At 44.0% G+C, this 8276-nt stretch overlaps 1 long non-coding RNA gene across 1 annotated transcript in view; it reads left to right on the forward strand.

Annotated features, from left to right (window-relative positions):
- LOC107988486 (uncharacterized) overlaps nucleotides 1–8270 on the forward strand; it is a 102219-nt gene extending 93949 nt beyond the window's left edge. The window contains exon 4 of the long non-coding RNA XR_003049575.1: nucleotides 7681–8270. This is a non-coding gene — a long non-coding RNA (uncharacterized LOC107988486). The remainder of the gene's footprint in view (nucleotides 1–7680) is intronic.
- Nucleotides 8271–8276: the final 6 nt, after the last annotated feature.

Below are 8276 nucleotides of genomic sequence, written 5' to 3' on the forward strand. Positions count from 1 at the left end.
CCCTCAGCTTTTTTTTTTCTCCCTCTCTTTCACTCCTGCTGCCTTTTGGGGTGATTTCGTTACTGTAGTTGCATGTTTGAGCTTTTTTTTTTTTTAATTTTCTACTGGGCCAAAGTGGACTTCACTGCATATACCGTCTGCCAAGCAGCGTAGGCCCCGCAAAGTAGAGAAAAGAAACATTTGGAAGCTAAACGTAAAGGCGAAAATTGGTAAGTCATCTTGTTCTCTGGGCTTTTATTCCACTTTGTTTCTTTACTTCTCGGTTCCTCAGTTGCTATGGTGTGATTGTTGTTGTTCTGCTGTGGATCGTGTCAGACGTCTGCTGTACATTAGCTGTGCTGAAAAAAAAAAAGGGGGCCTACACTTAACGCTACCTGTTGGCTAGCCGAGGCTATCTGTTTACACTGCGATATACTGTGTGCTGCTAATGACACGTCTCTTTCTCCGCTCTCTGTTATTTTTTTAACCCTCATTAAACCCGTCCTTTCTTCCCAGAACACACAAACAAATTCACACTGAAACGCAAACACACACTCACTCACACTGTCTTACTCTGTTGCTGGGTAGATTTGGGTGGGTAACACTGCGGGGTTTAGCTATTGGCGCTCCTCTGTGCCGAACGATGCAGGTGGTGGCCTTTAGCTAGTCTTAGCTTTGTCGGCGGTTTCTAAGTCTTACTCACTCACTCACTCACTCACACACATTAGCGCCGACACACACAGACACACACAGAGAGAGAGAGAGAGAGACGCACACTCACATGCTGTTGCAGCAGTAGCAGCGCTGGCTGGCAGGGTGCTGTGGACCCCACTGACCTCTTTGTTCAGCACATCTCAAGGTGTCTTTCAGCTAACTGGCAAAGACCCACTGACATACTTTAAGCAACTTGGCAACAGCTTCAAAGTCAGACGTCTCATTTAAATTCAGGCGAAGGAAAGAGAAGGAGACAGAGAAGTTGAGATGCAGCCTCGGAGTTGTAACGGGACCACTCACTTTCTTTTTCATCTGGACTGAGCTCGACTTTCTTATCACAGAGACATGTTTTGATATAAACTTTTGGTCACGACACGAGCTTAAAACAAAATGAAATAAAGAATCCGTAGCAGGTCTGCAAGATAAAGACATGGCCATTAAGTCTAGTTTCTCAGGTATTCAGAAAAATATGTAAAAAAAAAAGAAAAAGGCATTTAAAAAAAAAACCGATTGGAATAGAAGATTAAAACAATGCAACTCCAAAAATGTTGACTTGAGTCTGTAATTGCAAAAATCACTTCCACAAGAGCTCTCACATTTTTTCCCGTAATTATTCCACCGTGTTCGTTCACAGTCACTTACAAGAATTTTTCGTAAATAATCGTAAAACCAAAATTCACATTTCTTTCTAATGAGTTTGGCGTCTTTTTCAGGTTTACTGCTTTTCAAAACATGCCTCAAGTAAACATTAAATATTTCATAATCTGGGCGCCTACTTCCTAGTACAGGAACTGTGTCACAGAAAAGTCTTACTGGGATCAGAACAACCTGAAGTTTAGTATGAATTAAGAAGAAAAAAGAAAAAATGTTGGGATATCAGGAATGATGTTATGAATTTTAACATTTTTAATACTTAATAGAAAAATATAAAATGATCACATTTGAAAAAGGTGAATTTTAAAAAAGAACACAAATAAATGAATTAAGAAAAGAAAAAAAAAATTATATTTCGTTTCGCTCGACAGGTAGATTTTTCGTTAATTTGTCCGACATCGGAAAATGTAACGTGTAGCTAAAAACCTATATTTTTATTTTCCAGGATCAAAGTTTTCTTTAGTTTTATATAAACAAACATCAAATTTCAAAAGACATAAAATTAAAGTACACTTTTAAAATATATATACACACATATATATATACATGTGTATATTTATAAATATGTGCTTGTAAAAAAAAAATTTTTATAAAACTTTTCTTAACGTCCATGTTGTCCTTGATGGCACACACTCATACATACACACACACACACACACAGGTACTTCAGGTATATACTGTTCCTGTGATCTCACCTGCTCACAGCCTCGAACCCGTAGATCCGAACTTGTGTTAACACTCACCACAAGCTTGTATCTACAGGTCTGTGTCTGTGCAGCTCCATCAGCAGCCCACAGCAGGGGCGGGTGCCACCTCCTACCAACTACTTCCTGTGTCACCCCCACATCAGAACGCCGGGTTTTACCGCATCGATTTCACAGGCGCTCCTTTGGCCGAAGTAAACACGTAATTGGAAAAATCCAAATCGAGTTTGATGGTTTAAAAACATCTGCATTTTGTGCAGAGTTGTTTTAGGACATTTTTGTTGCGAACATGTTCGAAATGAACTTTCCTGCTGTAGAGTTAATGACACTGACTGAAATAAACGAGGCAACAGAACCAACGGAAACGAGAAAAAAAAAATCTTTTCCTAAATGTGAACTATTTCATTATTGGATAATAAAGTTGATCTGTTTTGGAGATGAAGGAAACAAGTCTCTTCGAGACTCAATCTGGGTTTACAACGAACTACAACAAATTTGGCAATTGTTTTATTTATTTTTGCTTTCGTGCTCTGGTACAGATGCTATCACTGAAGCTCAGGTGTTATCTCCAGCCCCGACCCATGTGACCAATGGCGTCCAGGTCTGCTTGCTCCCAGGTTGAGGTAGTAGGTTGTATAGTTGAGAATTACACCGCAGGAGATAACTGTACAACCTCCTAGCTTTCCCTGAGGTACGCATGCTTCTCTGCACAGCTGGATCAATACAGTACAAATGTGCTTTCTGAACAAGTTATACACACACAAATACACACACGTACACACACAATCAAGCTGTCAGCTTGATCTCTCACACTCTGTGTGGCTATTAGCATCCCAGGCTGTTTGGTGATGGAACAACCTGTATTATATATATATATATATATATATATAAAAAAAACACACTTATTAAAATCTGGTGTTGGTGTGTGTGTGTGTGAAAGGGTGTTACAGATGGAAACTATATTACTATTTTGAATAAAAACATTTACCATCAATAGCTATGACGTTTTTCCTTTAAAAAAACAGTGACAACAGACAGTGGTTAAAACTGTCAGTGACACAAAGTTTAAAACTAACATTTGAGGGATTTTGGAATTTTTAAAGTTGACAAACTGAATCAGTTGTGAAATTTTATCACCAGGACAGATGAGGTCACTAAGTAGATGAGTGCATTTTGTGTAAATGTTATCACAGCAGTGCAGTCACCCGGTTTGAAAAAAGTTTTCAAGTAATAACAAAGAGGTTCAAATACTCAGACCATAAACTGTTCCTGCCATTGACATTATTAAATTAATGCTAAATATTTAGTCAATATTTTTTTATCTGCAATTTAAATTCAGTATTTTTCTTGTTACTAATTAAATATTTTTCTTCGATATGAAAATGTGTTGCGCTTTTTTTAAATCCTAAAATTGTATTTTTTAAAAAGCCCAAAATCTGTCTCATACACTGGTCAATGTGTGATCTGATTTTTTTTTTTTTTTTTTTTTTTAGAATAGTAACACTGTAGTAAAGTCTAAATTTGAGTGTTTTTATAAATATATGATTTTTTAATGCTCTCTTTGCTTTGGAGTTTTACGTGCTGTAATTTTTTGAAAAGTTTGGAAACTTTGAAACTAAACTTTGGTCATGTCCCATCGTACAGACACATGTATTAATAAAATCAGGAGTCAGTGAAGCAGAACCAGCGTTGGACAGTGATTACCTGAGTCCAACACGGTTTTCCAACCCTGTGTTCCTTTAAGTCAACGAGATGGTTTTCCAACCCTGTGTTCCTTTAAGTTCCTTTAAGCCTTCTGGTTTGGCTTATTTAGAGGTAAAAAAAAAAAAAAACCCACTCTGGTGAAGTTAGAGGAGCAGAGCTGAGGCACAGGAGTGGGCTCTGACAATTGTTGCAGGCTGGAAACACTGGTGCCCTTCCACTCTGAGGTCATTTTATTACTCTCTCTGTGACAACAACAACAACAACGGTTGTGTGGATAATAACGTGTGACTTTTCCTGTCGTGCGTGAGATGAGACGCGACGCAGCGCATTTACCCACGTTTGAATCCACTGTTATCGTTAACAATAATTGTCACAATGTTTTCAATCAGATGAAAAACAGCTGTCAAAATGGCAGACGCGCCGATACCCGGTGGGAAAACACATTTCTGTCCAAAAATGAAAATGTCATCATTTAAATAAAGTGATTTGTTTCCAATCTGTTCCATGGAGTTCTTCTACTCCTGGGCAGTTCGTGTTCAGACCTCCCTCTCTCTCTCTCTCTCTCTCTCTCTCTACTCTCATCAAACCATTGGACACTGACGTTGCCTTCACTGTCTCTGCAGAATAGTTGTTCAAATCCCCGCTGTTGGATTTGTGCAGCGTCAAAAGCCATGACATGGTTTGCACTCAGGGCACACTTTGGCTGAGCTGTCGTCTCCACATCTATCAGTGTGTGTGTGTGTGTGTGTGTGTGTGTGTGTGTGCACGCGTAGGTTATGTGAGCAGAAGGTTGCCCCCTGTTGGTTGAATCTGTGAAATGTCCAGCAGTAGGACACTGGTTTGGTTTGGCGTCTTTGCAGACGTCGAAAGATTTGAACCCTGATTTGGTGTCGAACACGTGGTCATGTGATGCATTCATGGAAATGAGAAAGTACGAGGGAGCGTTCGATTTTGATTTTATCCATTTTCTTAGAGTTTTTCATATATAAAAACATGTATTACATTATTATTAATATAATATTAAATAACTATTTATCCTGTTAGTTTTTTTTTCAATCTTTACTGTTGATCTCTGAGACAAACTCCAACCCCGGTCCTCTGGTCCCAGCCTGTGGTCCAGTGGTGCAGTCAGAGGAGTGGGCTTGTTATTAGAGACCTACAGGATTCAAACCAGGCTGTGGTTTGTTGCACCAAAAATTCCTCACATCCCCAGATGTTCCTGAAACCGCCTCCGCTCCCGATGCACGGTTTAAACGCAGAGGACAAGTGTGTCGTGGTGTGTTTATGTTTCTATATGGGCTGTGACCAATAAACCTGTGAGGTCGCTGCTTCATCTGAACTGACCCGCTGCAGCTGTCTGGGGCCAGCACAGTCTGCCCACACCTTCACAACACTGCTGTTCAGACCGACACACGACTGCAGTATTTCGTAGTACAATTCGTAGTACAATTCTTGGTACAATTCTTAGTACTTTTTTGGAAATGCCACTGACTCCTAACCATCACTTTCAGTGTAAATTATTGAATTCATTCTGATCAGTTTCTGTATGATTTGCATGTAGCAATGCTGCTGCTGCTGCTGCTGCTGCTGCTGCTAACCTGCTGCACCTGTCTCCGCATGGAGTAACGTGAGCAGCGCGTGCACACATGGGCGCGCGCACGTGCACGCTTTTGTCTGCCTGCTGCAGACTCTCGTCTTCAAAGCAGGCTAATATTAGCAACTTGGCCAAGACTGTCTCTATCTGGACACACAAAGCAGTTGATAAATGAGGCGCTGCACGTGTTTGCATATTCATATACATGCTTTTCCACGGAGCATGCGGTAGATCCAGCTGCAGGCTCTCCTCCAGCCACTGCGGCAGCACACAGAAAGAAACCCAGCACAATGCTCCGTCTGTCAGACAGCAGTCAGAAAGGGTTGGAGATTAGCTGGGCTGCAGACGCTGTTGGTCGATCAGTCAGGAGGGAGGGAGGAAGGGAGGGAGAGGGAGCAGGAGGAAAGCGAGAGGGCAGTGTGGTCTCGGAGAATATACTTTTTCCCCGTTTCCCTGTTTCTCTGGGGCCCGTCGCTGATTTGAGCCTACAGTGGGTTGTACGTCGTCGCTCTCCTTCTCCGCTCCATCTGTTCCTTCCCCCCATCATCTCTCCTCTTTTTCTCCGTCCTCCCTCCTTTCCTCTCTGTCTCTCAGTCACTCTCTCACTCTCCATACCCAAGCCTGGGGGAGCTGAGGAGATTAAATGTAGCCTCTATAAGACAAATCACATCATATAGCAATGTTGCTACAGAGCCGTCTCTCCTTCGCTCTCTCTCTCTCTCTCTCTCTCTGCCTCTCTCGCTCTCTCTCCCTCTCGCTCTCTGTCTCTCCCCTTGCTGTCTGTCTCTGCTTGTCTTTCTGAAGGGATAGTGTGAGTGATGGCGGCCCGTGTGAGACGCAGAGTAAGATGAGAGGCACAAACAGAAACTGGAAAAGTGGATTTTGATTTTTGCATGCGTTGAGAAGAGAGCGTCAGAGAGACTGACTGAGGCAGAACACGGGACTCGTTTTATGGGTGGAAAACGGACACGGGCAAGGTGGAAAAAAACAACGAAAGGAGGACTACTTTCTCTCACAACCCCCCACCCCCAGACACACACTCTCGCTCTCTCTCTCTTTTCTCTCTCTATCATTCTCTCTCACTCCCTCTGTCTCTCGCAGAGGGCCTCTGGCTGTAAGCGAATACAGCTGTGAGGCAAATTAATGGATGATATTTCTCTCCCTCTCTACTGTTTTTTTTTCCCTCTTCTTCTTCTTCTTCTTTCTTTTCTCTCCTGTTTTTGCCTTTTCTCCTGCCTATCAACAAGAGAAAGACAATGAGCCAGAGGGGAGAAAAGAAAGTACAGGAAGGACTGAAAGAAAAAGGGGAAGTATACAAATACTGGTGAGAGGGAGAGCGGTGAGGAGAAGAAGGGAGTCTCAGGGTGAGGTTCAGGGGGGGTTGTTCTTTTTTTTTTCTTCTTTTTTTTTTCCTCGAGCCTTTCCTCTTCTCCAGGTCTGCATGTGATTGAAAGAGGGAGAAAACAATGTGAGGGAAAAGGGCGAGAGAGACGAGAGAGAGTGGAGCGAGACAAGAGATCAGCAGGCGCATTCGTTTTAACTTGGATTTGTGCGCGCACGCGCGTGTGTGTGTGTGGTGGTGTTGGTTGTGGGCGCGTGCCACTTTTTTTTTTTTTTTTTTTTTTTCCTCGCGCCAACCTGCCTCAGACCTGTAGGTTTGGATACAATGTAAGTAGAGGCTAAGGAGAAGGTGCAAGGGAAGGCAAGTGTGTGTGTGTGTGTGATATGTGTGTGTACACTTCCTCCTCCTCCTCCTCCTGCTCCTGGACTCTCTCTCCCTCTCTCTCTCCCTCTCTCTCTGTTCGGTGAAGCAGCATACTGGTCTGCTCTCGGCTCTGTGGCCCAGGCTCCTGCCACCGCCTGTGTCTCCACGCTCGCTCGCTCTCTCTCTCTCTCTCTCTCTCTGCCTTCATCTCTGTGTCTCGTTCGCTCCCCTTGTTATCTACCTGCTCCCTTTCGAGCTCCCAGCGTTTGCTTTTCTTTGAGGAAGAATCGCGTCGCTGACTCTGTCTGTGCCTCTGTGTCATGACTCTCCTCCCCGGTCCGCTCCGTCTCGCACCGCGCTGCGTGTGTGTGTGTGTAACTGTGTGGAAGAAAAAGAGGGAGAGAGAGCGTACAGATAGAGGGGAAAGAGTGGTTCATTACGGCTCGCTCTCTCCGCTCATCCTCTGCCTGTTTGGCTTGTCCACGACCGTCTTTTTACACGTTTTGTTTCCCGACTCTCAGAGTCAGAAGGGCCAGGCTCATCATCGAGTCACGAACATGCCGTAAGTTTGAATCTGAGCTTTTCCCTCTTTCTCTCTGTTCTCTATCTCCCTTCTTCCCGAGCAGGCGGCAGGCTGAAGGAAGGACGAGTGCGGGAGTCGTCCTGGATCCAAAGGGGAGGGTGAGTTGGTACCAGCATACACTCTTCCTCTCCTCTCCCCTCTAAGCTCCCCATCTGTTTCCTGAGCTTCAGACCACCATGGTAGCACCAAGGAAGCGCCGGGCGCTGTGATCGTGCTCGTCTTATTCTTTGTGCAGCCTCTCAGGAGGATTCAGAAGCGACGTTGAATCAGGCCAGCCACGCCGCTGACAATCAAACGGGCACCGCGTTATTTTATTAACAGCGCAGGATGTGACAGTAGGCGAGCATGCAAGTCACGGTGTCAGATGGACTGTTGATGCTGTGCCATCCGATAGCCTCGTGTTTCGTATATGCAGCGGGCGCATCTGCACCGGGCTGCTGCCATGGCAGTAATTACAAATCAGGCGGTGATTTAGTATCTGCCTGAGATGGCGGGAGATCTTTGGGCTGACTGTACCTGATAGCAGGAAGCATTTTCAAAGTGCTGTATTGTTCAGCCAAATGGGGAGGGGGGTGAGGGGCTCGGAGAAAGAGAGAGTGATAGAGAGCGGGAGAGAGACCGGGAGAGAGAAAGAGAGCT

The sequence above is a fragment of the Cynoglossus semilaevis genome, chromosome 4 (assembly GCF_000523025.1).
Source record: "Cynoglossus semilaevis isolate Cse_v1.0 chromosome 4, Cse_v1.0, whole genome shotgun sequence".
NCBI classification, from domain to species: Eukaryota; Metazoa; Chordata; class Actinopteri; order Pleuronectiformes; family Cynoglossidae; genus Cynoglossus; species Cynoglossus semilaevis.